Source organism: Hypanus sabinus, chromosome 6, assembly GCF_030144855.1.
Source record: "Hypanus sabinus isolate sHypSab1 chromosome 6, sHypSab1.hap1, whole genome shotgun sequence".
In the NCBI taxonomy this organism is placed as follows: Eukaryota; Metazoa; Chordata; class Chondrichthyes; order Myliobatiformes; family Dasyatidae; genus Hypanus; species Hypanus sabinus.
Genome location: NC_082711.1, coordinates 101,598,705 through 101,617,501, shown reverse-complemented (window position 1 = coordinate 101,617,501; position 18,797 = coordinate 101,598,705). Strand labels below are relative to the sequence as shown.

At 44.1% G+C, this 18,797-nt stretch overlaps 1 pseudogene; it reads right to left on the bottom strand.

Moving 5' to 3' along the window:
- Positions 1–1,299: 1,299 nt before the first annotated feature.
- LOC132395176 (uncharacterized) lies at positions 1,300–18,571 on the bottom strand (annotated as a pseudogene).
- Between the last annotated feature and the right edge of the window lie 226 nt (positions 18,572–18,797).

The window sequence follows — 18,797 nt, the reverse complement described above, 5'->3', positions numbered from 1 at the left end:
AAAAAGAAACCATTTTTAGGATTTCTGACTAACTGAAATGCTGTATTTTTGAGTGCTTAAAGATACACTGAGTCAATATGCAATAAAGCTGTAAGCAAGTATTGTAAATTTTGATTGCCAAATGTTAGCAAGTTACCCAGGATACTTCAAATTGCACGAACAGTTGGTTGCCGGTTTTAAGCTGCTTTGTAAACTGTCCAGCAAAGAAACCTGTCCAAGGGTAGTGAGAAGGTTGGGGGGAGCGGAAGATTGGAAATGTAACTCTTTCTGCATCAATGTGTAAGACTAGAGGATACATTTGAGAACTGGCCACACTTTATTAACATCATCCTATTTGAGAAACTGCAGAGTATACCAGCATGTTAAAACAATGGAGCAATGGAGCATGGTCAAAAATGTTCTGTAATGTGTTTGCAAAAGCATTGGCATACAGCATTATCAGAGGTAATTATTTATTTTGCAAGATATTGCACTTAACCCATTTATACATTTAGAATTTAAGATGGGCGACTGTATGTCTATGACACTGCTGAGAAGTAGGCACACGAGACAGCATTTCTGTCTAATACGGAAAACTTACTTTTGCAAAGAGTAAATATTAGTTTAGTTTTAAATGATGTGGTTTCAATATTTCAACAAGTCATAAACATTCAGCACTGAAACCCCACTGCAGCTTAAAGCATTCACTTTTATTTATTCAGCACTGTCAATGTGAACAAAATACCCTAAAAAATATCCTTGGCAGAAGTGTAGTGGTGAAAAACTATTGCTACTCCAAAGAAAGAGATACAAGACAAGGCAGCAAAAGATCAGTCAGGAATCAGTTTTGAACATTGTCCTAAGGGTTAAGGTGGAGTGCAAGATGATCCAATGGATTAGACCAAACCAAAGGTAAAACAAAAAGCAAGGGGAAATCCACAGCTTTCGGACTAAAATGGGCATAAGTTTTCTGAAGGAATGTTGGGTGAAGTAGGTTGCTAAGATTAGGAGAGCAGAAGTCATAAAAGAGTTAAAAACAGAGATGAAATTTTAATATTTGTGTCTATGGAACACTTATGCTATGGCCACTAACACATAAGTGTTTTAATATAGATAATTGATGCTTAATCTATTCATAACTTATGAAGAGACAAGCAAGAGCACAACTTGATAAATGAAAATAGAACTTTGTTCCTTTCAAACCCTACTGCTGTGTACGTACATCTACTGATGTCTCTGGACACATCTTCAGTGTTGTTCCTGGAATCATCGGGTGTTTCGGGTCTTTCAACATCATAAACCCTCCTCCAGGTGACCCAGCCGGGGCTGATCAGACCCCAGCTTGTGTCCAGATGGCTAGCTACATATGACACCATGGCTCCCCTCTTCTGAGCCACAGCCATCTTGAGGCCCTCTCTGTCACATCGGTGGTACTGCGGATGACTCTCCTCTTCCTCTCTCCCTCGATGCCCAAATTGCTGAAGGCTCTGGCTAAAGAATGGGCTGCGAATCCCCTACATCCAACCTCCACTGGGAGACACCTCGCTCTCCATCCAGCCTGATGACAGTTGCTGACCAGTCCTGCATACTTGGAGAGCTTCCTTTCAAAGGCCTCTTCCAAGCGATCTTCCCATGGGACTGTCAGCTCCAGCAGCACCACTTGCTTCGTAGACTCAGACACAAGGACAATGTCTGGTTACAGGGTGGTGGCTGCGATATGGTTGGGAAACTTCAGCTGCCTTTTGAGGTCCACCAACAGCTGCCAGTTCCCTGCAGAGGTCAGGATCCATGCAGATGTTCTTTTGGAAGGTATTGGCTGCACCCCAGCTCTGACAAAGGCAATAGTCTGCTTGGAAGGTCGGGATGGCTTCGCCCACTCCACTTCTGCTCTGATGGCTTCAGCGATGGTCTTCAGGACCTGATCATGCCTCCATTGGTACCGTCCCTCACTAAGTGCCCTTGTGCAGCCACCAAGGATGTGCTCCAGGGTTCTTCACTTGGAGCACAATGGGAACGCAGAAGACTCTGCTTTGCCCCATGTGTGCAGGTTTGATGGGCTTGGAAGCACATCGAACACTGCCTGGATGAGAAATTGGATGCGGTGTGGCTTGGCTTTCCAAAGCTCAGCCCAGGTCACTTTCCTCTCAACCACATTCTCGCACCTTGTCCAAGCTCCCTGTTGCTTCATTCCCACCACCTAACAGGGTCTTGTCTCCTCCACTGCTGCTCTACCTCATCCTGGACTAGGCAGCACCTTTCCTTCCCTCTGATGGTGTCCATCTGGGGAGTTGGAAAGGATCCTAGCCCAGCTCGGCCTCGTGTGTCCAGTCCCACCAGCCTTCTGTGACACAGCCTTGCCTCTGTTTCCTGATCAGCTTCCTCTGCCCTCCACTTCCTGCCAGTCCTCACTTGGATCCCTGCTCGAGCCACCTTCGGATCACTCCAGTCCCCGTACTGTTCCACTTCTCTGGCTCTTGTTACCTTGAATTCCTCCTCCAAGGATTTGAAGGGCAGTTGCAGTTTCTTGTGGTGTCCATAGAGGGCGATGCTGCTCAGGCTCTTTGGCAGCTGCAGCCATTTCCTGAGGTGGTTGCTAACTATCCTCTCTAACGTTTCGACTGTGGAGATCGGAACTGCATAGACAAGGAGGGGCCACAGGATTCTGGGAAGAATGCCATGCTGATACACCCAGGCTTTGAACTTCCCGGGTAGGCCAGACTTGTCCACAGATTTCAGCCAGCCATCCAACTCGGTGCAGATTGCCTGAATGGATGCCTTGTCCCTTAGAGAGCTGTCAAAAACCTTCCCTAACCCCTTGACTGGCTTTTCTCTGAAGGTTGGGATGACTGTGCCTGCAATGCTGAACCAGAACTTGTTTTCCACCTTGCCTTTCCTCAGCACCATTGATCTTGATTTGGCTGCTTTGAAACGCATCCAGGCCCACTCCACCAGCTTTTCGAGCCCCTGCAGAATCCGCCGGCAGCCTGGGACTAATTCTGGGGTGACTGTGAGGTCGTCCATGAATGCCCTGACGGGTGGTTGCCATTGAGCGGAATTCATTCTGGGCCCTCTGCACTCTGGTTCAGCAGACTTAGTGAGCATGTTCATGGCTAGGGAGAACGGTCACTGAGATAGTGCACCCTGTGATGATGCCAATCTCCACCTTGTGCCAGCTTGATGTACTTGCTCCTGAAGATACCCTCATCCTGAAGTTGCTGTAATAGTCAGCGATAAGGTCTCTGATTCTGCTGGGGATGTGATGCTTGGTCAGTGTAAGCTGAACCAGCTTGTGTGGAATGGAGCCATATGCATTTGCCAGGTCGAACCACAGCACTGACAGGTTGCCCTTGTTCTCTCTGGCCTCCCTGATGAGCTGTGTCACCACACCGGTGTGCTCCAGACAGCCCGGCATCCCTGGAATGCCACCCTTCTGGTGGCACCCTGGTGTATCGATATAGGTGTTCTTCGCTAGGTAAGTGCACAGCCGATTGGAAACGGCGCTGAAGAAGATCTTCGCCTCGACACACAGCAGGGAGATGATGTGAAACTAGTCTATCTGGGTGGTGTTTTCCTCCTTTGGGATCCGCACCCCTTCAGCCACTCTCCACTGATCTGGGATCTTCCTCCTTCTCCAGGAGACTCACAGGATCTTCCACAGACACAGCAGGAGTCCGGGGCTGTTCTTGTACACTTTGTACGAGGTGCTACTTGGTCCTGGAGCCGAGCTTGCCCTTGCTTTGTGGACGACCTCTCTTGTATAGTTACAGTTGTGTGTTGCAGTTAATTATAAAATGGCTGAGTCATACAGACATGAAATTTTAAAAAAGGAAAATCATGCATATTCTGGAAATCTGAATAAAAAAGGTAAAGACTATGGATACCTAGTGAGTTAGCTCACATCTTTAAAAGGAGAAACAGAATGAACATCTCAGGCCAACAACCCTTCAACAGAATGGGGAATGTGAGAAAGAAAGTGTGTTGAATTTGCAGTGAGAGTGACACCTTTGGTGAGGACAGAAGAATGTCCAAGGGACCTGATTACTTCTGGTGCTTTCCGGGTGATCATAGCAGATCTTTCTGGAGAGTGGAAGTAGGAGATAAATAAGAGTAGTTCAGGGGAACAAACCTAACTAGAATATATGGAACTCTGAGATGCAGAAAAGAGGAACTTCTGTAAAGCTGAAAGGAAATGCTGGAGATACTCAGCAGATCAGATGGTTAACGTAACAGACGGATTACCTTGCATGATTACCAGCACAAACAGGAAAGGCTGATTATATGAAAAGAGTGAATTCAATGTAGAGTCTAGAGCGAATCAAACTGACGTTGCTGCATTACTTTGAAATAGATTAGAAGATCAAAGATAGCGTGATCCAAGTAAGAAAAGGATGATGACTGAAAAGTTGTCACCCTTGCAGACTGAACAGAGTGATCTCCTATTCATTGAATTTACAGTTTCAAATAACCAGCTGTTCCCGTATAAACAAGCAGTTCTGTGATAAAGGCAACATTAATTCAAATTTTCTCTCTGACTAGATGCTACATGGCTTCCTATTTCTGGTATTTTTTAATTATTTCAAGATTTCCATTAGTTTTTTTCTTTACTCCCTATTTTTTGCCAATTGCTTTGTTCAAGTTATTCTATTTACACTCCACCAGACAGATCAGCTATGATGATCTGGACAAGAATGAAAAAAATTATATCACTGGGACAATTTTGGTCCCACCCAACCATAGGCACTGGCTTTTTCCTTCCCAAGAAATCCCTACTCCCTCTACTTAATAACTTAAAGCACTCTTGATCTATTGTGACCTGAAGCATCATGCATTCCACCCATTTGACTCCCATTGAAATAAGTGGCAGAAAAAAAAACTTTTGAGATATTTAACAGGCAGCATCTCTCTGATAAACCTCCTCATACTCTTGTGGAAATTGAAATTCACCCACTTATCCTGCCATGTCCCCAAATATCTCTTCCCAAGTTACTGCAACATCAACACAGATCATTCAGAGAATTGAAAAGAATCAGGCAGAGCTGAAAGTCTGTCAGAAAGTTTTAGAGACTAGTCCCAAATCCATTATTGCATATCTGCCATAGGCTACTGGAAGCAGGTGAGAATCCTCGGAAATCCAGACTTCTGAATAAAGAATCTTCCAAATTTGCATAGAACATGCTTGTCCCACCAGCCAGCTATCATAAAATCAATGACTGAGTCCTCTCTACCTCCATCCTCAATTCAAACACTCACAATAGTAAGGAAAAGTTTCTCAATAGTACCAAGAAACCTGATATTTTAAAAATGCAAAATAAATTGACCTAAGACATGTATTTCTGCTATAAAAGGGTTTCACCTATATTCTACCATTAACAGAAAGTAACTTCTTCAGATTTCCCATAAATTGTTGAGACAAAGTAAATAGTTTGCATGCAAATTATACAGCTACATCAGTCACAGAAGAACAAAATAAACAATGTTAATTTGATTACAGTTTATAGCTTACCTGCAGCATTTCAAAGGAATAATTGATGTGCTCATTGTTCATAAGTTCCTTGTTCAGTAATCGCTCCATTGGAAAAAGCAGCAATGATATCAACCGTATTGATTGTTGAAAGGCGATGGGCAATCACAATAGTTGTAGGACAAGTTTGTGCCTGAAGTGTAAGAGTGATTAGTCAGGACGTTGACAAACTTTGTTCATAAGACTTGGAAACATTAAAATATAAGCTTTAGGAATCTCATTGTTTCTCTATTTTAATTGCATGTTAAAGAATTATGTTGATTTAATTGCTTCAATATGAGTCCCCACATCATTGGATGGCCTGTAATTTCAGTCTCTGAGGCTGGCATCTGGAAATCTTCAGAAGGGTGAATTCGGTCAAACAGACTTACCTGGTCAAATGATAAAGATATGTATGGGTAGATTCAAACACTTGCTGCTGAGGTGAGGGTTCCACCTGCTTAGAAATTAATCCAGTGCTGATCCCTGTGTCACGCCACTAGTCACAGGCCTAAAGTCAGAGAGGCAACCATCTACTAGCACTCTTCGGCTTCTCCTACAGCCTATATTTAATCCAATTTATTACCTTATCTTGAATGCAAAGTGACTGAACCTTCTTGACCAATCTGCCATGTAGGACCTTGTCAAAGGCCTTGCTAAAGTCCATTTAGAAATATCCATGACCTGGTTAGACACAATCTACCACACACAAAGCCTTGATGACTATCCCAAATAGATCCCTGTCTATTCAAATGCTTCTATATCCAGTACTTTAGAAAAGCTTCCATTAACTTTCCCACTACTGATCTCAGGCTATGGAACACTTCTGCTGCTGCTGCAAGGATTTTGGTCAAGAAGGTTCAGCCCCTTGGCTTTAAAGATGAGGTAGTAAACTGGATTAGACATTGACTTCACAGGAGAAGCCAAAAAGTTGTTGTAGATGGTTGCCTCGCTGACTGGAGGCTTGTGACTAGTGGAGTGCCGCAGGGATTGGTGCTGGGTCCTTTGTTGTCTTTCACCTATAGCAATGATCTGGATGATAATGTAGTTAGCCGGACCAGCAAATTTGCAGATGATACAAAGATTGGGGGTGTAATAGACAGCGAGGAAAACTATCAAAGCTTGCATCAGGATCTGAACCAGCTGGAATGAGAGGGTTATCGTATGAGGAACATCTGGCAGCTCTTGGGCTGTATTCCCTGGAGTTCAGGAGAATGAGGGGGGATCTCATAGAAACATTCCAAATGTTAAAAGGCCTGAACAGATTAGATATGGCAAAGTTATTTCCCATGGTAGGGGATTCTAGGACAAGAGGGCATGACTTCAGGATTGATGGATGTCCTTTTAGAACTGAAATGCAGAGAAATTACTTTAGTCAGAGGGTAGTAAATCTGTGGAATTTGTTCCCATGAGCGGATGTGGAGGCCAAGTCATTGGGTGTATATAAGGCAGAGATAGATAGGTTCTTGATTAGCCAGGCCATCAAAAGGTATGAAGTGAAAGCAGGGGAGTAGCAATGACTGAATGAAGTGGATCAGCCTATGATTGAATGGCAGAGCAGACTCGATGGGCTGAATGGCCCAATCTGCTCCTAAATTTATGGTCTTATGGAAAAACGGTAGATAGAATATAAAGCAGACAAGTGTGAGGTGTAGCACTTTGCAAGGACAAACCAGGGAAGGCTTACATTGGGAGTGCTAGGGCACTGAAGCGTGTGGTAGAACAGAAGGATCTAGGAAAATAGATACACAATTCCTTGGAAGTGGCATCGCAGGTAGATAGGATCATTAAAAATGCTTCTGGCACAGTGGCATTTATAACTCAAAGAATTGAGTACAGTTGTTGGGATGTTATGTTGAAGTAGTATAAGTCATTCATGAGACCTAAGTCGGAGTATTTTGTACAGTTTTGGTCACCTGCCTGCAGGAAAGATGTAAATAATATCAAGAGTGCAAAGAGAGTTTACAAGGATGTTGCTAGAACTTGAGGACTGTATTGGAACTGCTACTTTTCACATTGTTTGCTAATAATTTGGATAATGGAATTGATAGCTTTGTGACAATGTTTGCAGAGGATACAGTAATAGGTGGAGGGGTGGGTTGTGCTAAGGAAGCAATGCAAATGCAACAGGACTTAGACAAGTTGAAAGAATGGACAGAAAAGTGGCAGATGGAATACAGCGTTGGGAAATATATGATAATGCATTTTGGTAAAAGGAACAATAGTGCGTACAATTATCTAAGTGGGGTGAAGGTTCAAATATCGGAGGTGCAGATGGACTTAGAGTCCTTGTGCAAGACTCCCAGAAGGTTAATTTACAGGTTGAGTCTGTGGTAAAGAAGGCAAATGCAATGTTAGCATTTATTTCAAGGGGAATAGAATATAAAAGAAAAGAGATAATGCTGAGCCTTTATAAGACACTAGCCAGGCTGAATTGGGGTATTGTCAACAGTTTTGGGTGCATATCTCAGAAAGGATGCGTTTTTCTTGGGGAATGCCCAGAGGAGGTTCATGAGGATGATTCAGGAATGAAGGGGTTAAAATATGAGGAGTGTTTGGCAGCTTTGGACCTGTACTCACTGGAACTTAAAAGAACGCAGGGGGGATCTCATTGAAACCTACCAAATGTTGAAAGGACTAGATAGGGTGGATGTGGAGAGATTATTTCGTATGGTGGGGGTACTCTGAACTAGAGGGCACAGCCTCAAAATTGAGGGGAGACCTTTTTGAACTAAGGTAAGGAGGAATTTTTTTAGCCAGTAAGTAGTGAATCTGTGGAATGCTCTGCCACAGACTGCGGTGGAGGCCAAGTCCGTGGGCATATTTAAGATGGAAGTCGATTATTTCCTGATTGATTAGGGCATCAAAGGATATAGCAAAATGACAGGTGTATGGGCTGCAGCAGGATCTGGGGTCAACCACGGTGGAATGGTGGAGCAGACTAGATGGACTGAATGGCCTATTTCTGCTCCTACATCTTATGGTCTTATGATGAATCACTATGGGTTTGAGTAACGGCAGCAGTTAAACTTCACTCTTGCTGAATGGAGTTTAAAACGGCAAGCGGAATGGAGCACAGTAGAGGAGATTACCACCATTATTCACCATAGGGTATCACAGAATTATACTGCAATAGTGCCAGACCACCAGAAGATGCTGAATTAACTTCTGGAATGGTAGGACAAGTGGTTATGTCTGGAGTTTTCCAAATAAAAGGGGTCTTTAATAGCACCAGCTGTTGGTCATCCAGAAGTACAGTGATTCATTTATTGAGGCGTTTAGAGTATGTAGAAGAAGGCACACATAGCCAAGTCCAGAGGTTTGATAAGCAGAGAGGGAATGGGGTACTGGAGGAACAGGTACATGGGGTTCCCACCCTCATCCGCCATACAATGTGGAAATACTGTCAGGAGGAACAAAAAAGGGAAGGGTCATTTTTCAAGTCCTCTGCAGATCAGGGTTCCTTTTGTCCTCTGTCAGATTCCTCACAATCCATTCAGGGTTCCAGCAAAGGATATCGGCTGGCATTCACCAGGAGTGGGGATCAGGGGGTGGCTAGTACACTTACACCTCATTGTTGTAGGAAGGCGGTCATTCGACCTGCATCCCTCTTCTTGTAAATAGAGTGTAAATTATTTGAATGCAGAGAAATCTGAGGTGTGGCCGCACATGCGTATGTGTGTGTGTGCGTGCGTGTGTGCGTGCGTGCGTGCGTGTGCGTGTGTGTGTGCGTGTGTGTGTGTGTGCACGTGCGTGCGTGCGTGTGTGTGTGTGTGTGTGCGTGTGTGTGTGTGTGCGTGTGTGTGTGTGCGTGTGTGCGTGTGTGTGTGCGCGTGCGTGCGTGTGTGTGTGTGTGTGTGTGTGTGCGTGTGTGTGTGTGTGAGAGAGAGAGGATTTAGCCTTTAAAAGACTTTGTGAATGTGTTGGGCCCCACCTGGTTGCTTTTTCCTTCTCAGTTGTTTTCTTATAAGTGCTCTTTCTTTGTGAGAATTTGACTGTCTGCAATTCCATGGGTAATTTTAAAGAAGAGGAGTACAGCCTGGGCTTTGTGATTTGTGCTTTGTTTAGACAGTTACTTTGTTTCTTGTTTTTATAATCTGTTAGTCATTCATTGTGTCTCAACCTGCTACTTTGTTACTTGTTTCCTCATATAATTGGTTTTAGGGGTAACTCATTTTTCACATCGACCATGTGAAATTTGAGTAGAAATTTGGACAACTTTATCCCACATTTCAGAGGGAATTGAGCATTTGGGGAGAAATTCTTGCAGTTCAGTTGTTTTTGTGTTGTCTAAATACCCAGTGACTAATCAGGAGCAAGTGCATTACAGAATGGCAAAATGCTGATTGGTGGCGCGAGATCCTGGTATACATTCCCATGGGTGGCATTTGAATCTGCACACTAGACCAAACAGTCAGATTGTGAATTAGTACGAAGACTTATTGATGCACCATCAATAACTCACTCTGAGACGTAAAGGCGAGATATCAGTTTTTATTGACTGGAAGAAGGAACAAGCAGTGAGTGACCACCATACTACATCCTGGAGACTGAGAGGCCGGGCTCAGACCTCAATCGCTTTTATACAGGGTCTGTGGGAGGAGCCACAGGAGCAGTCAGCAGGGGGCGTGTCCAGACAGGTATATGTAGTTCACCACACTTACTACATCACAAAAGGAATGCACTGATATCAATCCTGTGGACGACAAGGAAAAGGCTGTTGAGGGAAATTGTTTGGCTTCTTGGGTTTTGGTATTGTATTTTCTGGGGCCTGGAAATGAGTAGTCTATTTCAGCCAACCTTGACCCAGAGTATGGTAACAGCTTTATGGGACTTGAGCCTAAATAACCCTGGAGGAGTGAGTACTGTAAGTGCTGAATTTTCTCCACATACCATTTGCTGAACTGGAAAGTCCTGACTCCTAGTGATCTCCCCACCTGACAGAGTGTTGTAGGTGGTATGTTGAGTACAGGTACAAAGGGCAACGTGGATGGCAAATGTGAGCAGGAACAGTATCGTGGGATGGCTGTGTCTATGTTGTGAAGCTGGGCACTTGTCGGGTGCTGAATGGCTCTTATTGTTTATGCAGTTCCTTGGACTAACTGTGGATCTCACAAGGTTGTGCAATTGATATGTGGCACTGTATGTATGCCACCCCAGTGCCCTGGATGAACACCTTGCCCATGCTATTACAAAGGAAGTCTATTACAAAGGAAAAATGATTTGAATGATAGCCTTTCTCAGCGTAGGAGGGCCAGACTGACCCGGGAACTGATTTTGATTACCTTGGATTACCCGCTCCAAAAGAAGGTGATATTTGTACTGCTACTGGTCAAGAATGCTGCAGCTACATTCCTGACAGGTTGGGTAACATCATCACCTGGTGGATCATATCTATGAGTCAGTGTACAAGACTACGTGGGGGGACCAGCTCATTAGCTATTATATTCAAGCATGGGATTGGTGTCCTTTGAGGGTACAGGGAGGATGGCGGACCACTTAGTATATTGGGGGGAGACTCAAACACGAGGAAATCTGCAGATGCTGGAAATTCAAGCAACACACACGAAATGCTGGTGGAACACAGCAGGCCAGGCAGCATCTATAGGGAGAAGCACTGTCGACTTTTCAGGCTGAGACCCTTTGTCAGGACTAACCGAAAGGAAAGATATTAAGAGATTTGAAAGTAGGAGGGGGAGGGGAAAATGTGAAATGATAGGAGAAGACCAGAGGGGGTGGGGTGCTGAGAGCTGGAAAGGTGATTAGCAAAAGGGATACAGAGCTGGAGAAGGGAAAGGATCATGGGATGGGCAGCCTAGGGAGAAAGAAAGGGGGAGGGGAGCACCAGAGGGAGATGGAGAACAGGCAGAGTGATGGGCAGAGAAAGAGAAAGAAAAGGAGGAGGGGGGAAAAAAACTAAATTATCAGGGATGGGGTAAGAAGGGGAGAAGGGGCATTAACAGGTTAGAGAAGTCAATGTTCATGCCATCAGGATGGAGGCTACCCAGACAGTATATAAGATGCTGTTCCTCCAACCTGAGTATGGCTTCATCTTGACAGTAGAGGAGGCCATGGATAGACATATCAGAATGGGAATGGGACATGGAATTAAAATGTGTGGCCACTGGGAGATCCTGCTTTCTCTGGTGGACCGAGTGTAGGTGTTCAGTGAAACGGTCTCCCAGTCTGCGTTGGGTCTCACCAATATATAAAAGGCCACACTGGGAGCACCGGACACAGTATACCACACCAGCCGACTCACAGGTGAAGTGTCACCTCACCTGGAAGGACTGTCTGAGGCCCTGAATGATGGTGAAGGAGGAAGTGTAAGAGCAGGTGTAGCACTTGTTCCACTTACAAGTATAAGTGCCAGGAGGGAGATCGGTGGGAAGGGATGGGGGGATATGAATGGTCAAGGGAGCATAGAGAGCGATCCCCGCGGAAAGCACAAAGAGGGGGAGGGAAAGATGTGCTTGGTAGTGGGATCCCGTTGGAGGTGGCAGAAGTTATGGAGAATTATACGTTGGACCTGGAGGCTGGTGGGGTGGTAGGTGAGGACAAGGAGAACCCTATCCTGAGTGTGGTGGCAAGCTGATGGGGTGAGGGCAGATGTGTGGGAAATGGGAGAGATGAGTTTGAGAGCAGAGTTGATGGTGGAAGAAGGGAAGCCCCTTAGTTTAAAAAAGGAAGATATCTCCTTCATCCTGGAATGAAAAGCTTCATCCTGAGAGCAGATGCAGCAGAGATGAAGGAATTGAGAGAAGGGGACAACATGAAGAGGAATAGTCCAGGTAGCTGTGAGAGTCTGTAGGCTTATAGTAGATGAGCTGTCTCCAGAGATGGAGACTGAAAGATCTAGAAAGGGGAAGGAGGTGTCGGAAATGGACCAGGTAAATTTGAGGGCAGGGTGAAAGTTGGAGGCAAAGTTAATGAAGTAAACGAGCTCAGCATACATGCAAGAGGCAGCGTCAATGCAGTCGTCGATGTAGCGAAGGAAAAGAGGGGGATGGATACCCATATAGACTTGGAACATGGACTGGTCCACAAAGCCAACAAAAAGACAGGCATAACTGGAAGCCATACGGGTGCCCATGGCTACACCTTTGGTTTGGAGGAAGTGCGAGGAGCCAAAGGAGAAATTAATGAGAGTAAGAACTAATTCCGCTCGATGGAGGAGAGTGGTGGTAGAGGGGAATTGGTTAGGTCTGGAATCCAAAAAGAAGTGGAGAGCTTTGAGACCTTCCTGGTGGGGCTTGGAGGTATATAGGGACTGGACGTCCATGGTGAAAATAAGGCAGTGGGGGCCAGGGAACTTAAAATCATTGAAAAATTCAAAGCTTGAGAAGTGTCACGAACATAGGTGGGAAGAGAGTGAACAAGGGTGGGTAAGACAGTGTCAAGGTATGCAGAAATGAGTTTAGTGGGGCAGGAGCAAGCTGAGACAATGGGCCTACCTGGAGAGGCAGGTTTGTGGATCTTGGGTAGGAGGTAGAAACGGGAAGAGCGGGGTAAGGGAACTTTGAGGTTGGTGGCAGTGGATGGGAGCTGATAAGGTTGGTGATGGTATAGGAAACAGTGGCCTGGTGCCTCTTAGTGGGGTCATGATCAAGGGGTAAATAAGTGGAGGTATCAGAGAGTTGTTGCTGTGCCTCGGCCAGGGAGGAGACTATTGGGTTTGCAGTACTGGGTATCATATGCTTGTGTTTTAAGTATAACTTAGTTGGAATTTTGTGAGAATCATAATAGTGAGGGTTGGATAATCACATTCACAACTTTCAAGGGCAGAATTGTCGTGTGGGGCATGGCTTTTTCTGCTTGTCGAATGTTGCTTCCATCGTAATGGATTTTGATGCTTTTCGCACTGGATAGATGCGATAGATCCAGTTTCAAATATATAAAATGACTTGCTCTCTTCTTCTTTTGCTTAAAACAAAGATGCACAAAATGTTTGAGAAACTGTGTTAGTTATATGTGCTCATGTTGGTTGAACACTCAGCATTGTATTGTTTGTAACTTGGAAACATGAATGTCTGGTCGAATTTTTACTGTTTATAAATAAATGATTAATATACCTATTCACAGAGAGTGCCTTCTGTATCACCTGCCAAATCCATGAACCTGATTCAACATTACAGGAGCATGAGGAGGAACTCCTTCACTCAGAGGGAGGTGAGAGTATGGAACAAGCTGCCAGTGGAAGTGGTGGATGCGGGTTCAACATTGAAGAAAAATTTGGATAGGTACGCGAAAGAGAGGGGTAGGGAAGGCTATGGTCCAGGTGCAGGGGTCAATGCGTCTAAGCAAATTAATAGTTAGGCAAGGACAAGGTGAGTCAAAGGGTCTGTTTCTGTGTTTTAATGTTCTATGACTCTATGGAACATAGAAAATTACTGCACAGTGCAGAGCCTTCAAACCTTCCACCTACTCCAAAATCAGTCTAACGCTTCCCTTCCACATAGCCCTCCATTTCCCTTTCATCCACAGGCCAATCCGAAAGTCTCTTAGATGTCCCTAATGTATAATCCAGTGTGTTCTATGCACCTACCACTCTCTGTCTGTAAAATCAGCCTCTGATGTCCCTCCTATACTTTCCTCCCAACACCTTATGGTTATGCCCCCTTTAGTGTGCCAGGTTTATATGTACCTTGAGCCACAAGTACTGTATATATACAGCAAATGTACTATCACCGTTTTGCTTTTCATGGTGACCTTTTAGTGTTTTCATGGACAATTGAGGACGTAGATTAATAGAGCTCAATACTGATAAATGTGTGGGTCAGAGTAAGGGCAATATTGTGATAATGGTGCTTAGGGAGTTTATCGGGTGAAGTGGGTAAGGTGTTTCATTCTGATAGTTGGTGATATTCTTTTTCACTCCAATTTTTGATGAATTTAGCAGCAGAACTGAGTTACATAATTTATTTCCTGTCTGCAGTTAACCATATTGAGAAATTGACCATCTGTCTAGTGTGTCAGCGCACTTCACAGCAAGAGAATGAAGGGACAGTGAGAAGAAGCAGGAAGTGCCAAGAACAAGACAGTTAAGATTCCAGGGGAATGGTGATTGAAGACGAACAGCATGGTCAGGGCTAGATAGATCGTAGGAGCCTACAAAGGTTGACAGGTGGGAAGATGAAAAAAAAGAAGGGAAACTGGCAGAATTGATAGACTGGGAGGGCTGTGGGAAGAGTTGGTGTAGAGATGTGAGTGTTGAGTGGATCAGGAGGGTTATAGAGGGGATCAGAATAATTAAGAGAGACTGGGAGTAGTGCAACAAGCATTAGGGGATTTGGGAAGTGGAAAAGTGAAGATGTTTGGAGAGTTTTGCTATCAGTTGAAAATCAGAATAATTGGATAGGGAGATAAGATCTGGGAGTTATTGAAATAGGTTGGGATGATGAGAGGACAGAAAAACTATGGGTAATTAAAAGCTTGGTGCAAGATCCTCAAGTTTGAGAAATTAGAATTATAAAGGATAGAAAGATTAGGAAAAGATTAGAACTGAAATGAAGAGTCAAGGGAGATCAGTATGGATAAATGAAGTCAAAGAGATCAAGAGGATTGGAGAGGTAACATCCAATTGCAGAAGATCCAAGGGAATAGAGCAAGTCGTAGGGGAAGGAAGAGGGGATGCAGATAGATGAGATGGGAAGAGTAGTTCACGGTGCTTGTGGCTGGAAAGAACCAGATGCTGGGTGGATTCAATCTAAGCAGGGCTGTGGCATATGGTTCTTATTATCAATTTGAAATTAAGGGCAGTGGCTGCGTGTGGGAAATTAGGTAGTTTGAGGCAAGGGTGGAAAAATTCCTATTTCTTCTGGCTCACAATTTCTGCTGCAAGGCCACTTACAATACATTCAATTACCTTCAGCTGCAAGAAATGTATCCAGTCAATTTCAAACTTAAAACCTTGAGTTTGCACAATCAAGCTCCGCATGATTGACATTTATCGCTGGCACAAGCTTTAATCAGTGAATGGAAATAACTTTTTCCAGGAAGGCCTTCCATGATTTTGTTTTAGTTTATATTGGTAAAATCAAAAGGCTGAATCCTGGCAAGCTTCAAAGTAAATTTATTATCAAAGTACACATAAACAATGCTGAGATTTTTTTTTAAAGTTCCACCTGTATTTATTGATCTGCCTTGAATCAGAGATTAAACATCCTCTTCCCTCTGGGATAGACAGTATCATCAACTTACCATCCATGAGTGAAAACATTTCTTTTTTTGTAATTTATTTTTTTATTGAAGTTCATCATCAAACAACCATTTCCATAAGATGTATTTCAGACATTATACATATATATATCATATGTCATATCATATATATATGTCACAAATCTCCAAACAGTATTTATCTGAGGTATACACTTTTTCTTGTGGCCATACTCAATAAATCCATGAAAAAGTAATTTCCATAATAGAACCAATGAATGACTGCACCACTGGCATTCAACCAGTCTGCAAAAGACAACAAACTGTGCAAATACAAAAAGTATGAAATAATAATAAATATTTAGAACATAAGATGAAGAACTATTCAAAATAAGTTCATACGTTGTGGGAACACTTCAGTGATTGGGTAGGTGAAGCAGCATAGAGATATCCACTTAGTTCAAGGGCCTGATGGCTGAGGGGTAATAACTGTACTTGAACTTGGTAGTAAGTGTGAAGGCTCTTGTACCTTCTTCCTGATGGCAGCAGTGAGAAGAGAGGATGAGCTGGGTGGTGGGCATCCCTAGCGATGGATGCTGCTTTCCCATGACAATACTCTGTGTAAATGAGCTTTACCTTTGATGGACTGGGCCATATCCACTAACTGTTGTAGGGTTTTCCATTCAAGGGCATTAGTGTTTCCATACCAGGCTGGGATGCAGCCAGTCAACATATGCTCCAATACACATCCATGGAGGTTGATCAAAGTTTTAGATGTCATGCCGAGTCTTTGCAAACTTCTAAGGAAATAGAGGCACTGCCATACTTCCTTCATGATTGCCCTTGCATGCTGGGCCCAGGACAGATCCTCTGTAATGTTACACTGAGGAATTTAAAGTTGCTGACCCTCTCCACCGCTGATCCGACAATGAGGACTGGCTAATGGACCCCTGGTTTTCTCTTCCTGAAGTCAATAAGCAGCTCCTTGGTGCGGCTGGCATTGAGTAAAAGGTTGCAACACATGCAAAATGCTGGAGAAACTCAGCAGACAATGCAGCATCTATGGAAAACTGTGAACAGCCAGTGTTTCAGGCCGAGACGCTTCTTCAGGACTGGAAAGGAAGGGGAGAAGTTAGAGTAAGAAGGGGGGCGGGAGAGAAGGAAGATGATCAAGTTGGAAGGTAATAGGTGAAACCAAAAGAGGGAGAGGAGTTGTTGTAAAGAGCTGGGAAGTAGATTGGTGAAGGAGATAAAGGTCTGGAGAAGGGAAAATCTGCTAGGAGAGGACGGGAGACCAGAGGGAGAAAAGAAAGGGAAGGAGCATCAGAAGGAGGTGATGGGCAGGTTAGGGGATAATGTGAGAGAGGGAAACAGGAATGGGGAATGGTGAAGGAAAGGAGGGTGGTGGCAATTATCAGAAGTTCAAGAAATCAATGTTCCTGCCATCAGGTTGGAGGCTATCCAGACAAAATATAAGGTGTTACTTCTCCAATCTCAGTGTGATCTCATCGTGACAGTAGAAGAGGCTATGGACTGACATGTTGGAATGGGAATGGGAAGTAGAATTGAAATGACTGGCCTCTGGGAGATCCCACTTTTTCTAGCGGATGGAGCAAGGGCGCTTAGCAAAGCAGTCCTCCAATCTATGTTGGATTCACTGATATGAGAGGTGACCTGATTGAGGTGTATAAGATGATGAGAGGCATCAATTGTGTGGATAGTCAGAGGCTTTTTGCCAGGGCTGAAGTGGTTGCCACAAGAAGACACAGGTTTACGGTGCTGGGAAATAGACACAGAGGAGATGTCAGGGGTAAATCTTTTACTCAGAGAGTGGAGAGTGCATGGAATGGGCTGCCGGCAATGGTGATGGAGGAGGATGCGATAGGGTCTTTTGAGAGACTTCTGGATAGGTATATGGAGCTTAGAAAAATAGGGGGCTATGGGTAAGCCTAGTAATTTCTAGGATAGGGACATGTTCGGCACAACTTTGTGGGCCAAAGGGCCTGTATTGTGCTGTAGGTTTTCTTTTATTCTATTTATCTATATACATGAGACCATGGCAGGAGCACCGGATACAGTAGATGACCCCAACAGACACATGGGTGAATGTCACCTGTTACAAATCAGCAACAATAAATATATAATTGAGGCAGGTATTTTATAACAAATAAAACATTTATTAAACACAGTAAAAACCCACAAGTAAACAAACGACTAACCGGAAATCAGCTGCCATACGGCAGCTCGAGCAGTTCTTAAAGCAGTAATGCGAAAACAGTTCTTAAAGTAGTCATGCGAAAGTCCAAAATGATTTACAGTCTGTTAAAGGAGAGGCATTCCTTGATAATAAATTCTCTTTCGTGGTGTTACTGCTTAGCCCAGTCGAAGTATGCTTCGATCAAAGGATTTATGATGAAGAAAAATGTAACGGCTTAAAGGCACTGATCTTTCCTTGGCAAAACTTTACCCAACCCTCTATTCTTCTGGCAGAACAGGAGTTATCATGGGCATAGCTGACAAATTCCTTCCTAATGAGGATCAAACAAGGTCGAACCTGCTTTACTGTCAAAATCAACTTTCCTCGATCTTTAACTTCCCGAACTTCAAATCTTCACTCTCCAATGACTGGACTGGCAGTATTATGGCAAAACTGCCGGCCATAACTTTTGAAACTTAAGGCAGAAAATAAAACTCCACTTTTATACGAAACTGTGTCATAATATCGGAATATGAGGCAGCATGGAGTTAGCAGTGAATTCAGCCATGAACTGCCCATGTCACAGGGTGTGGTTCTCCTTTTATACCTGGTTGAAAAAATTATCACATGCCCTCTCACTGGCGGGAAAATGACGTCACTTCCCCATCACAAGGCCATTACCTCATGTCCAGCGTAACTTCAATTACATCATGGTCACATGACAGGTACAAGACACCCATGGGTACGTAACGCACCTCACCTGGAAGGACTGTTTGGGGCCCTGAATGGTAGTGAGGGGAAAGGTGTAGGGGTAAGGGTGGTAGTTATTTCACTTGCAAGGATGAGTACTGGGAGGGAAATCAGTCGGGACGAGTGGATCCTTGCGGAAAGTGGAAAATTTTTGGGGGAGGGAGTGATCCCTGTGGAAAATGGAAAATTGGGTGGGGATAGTGAGGAAAAGATGTT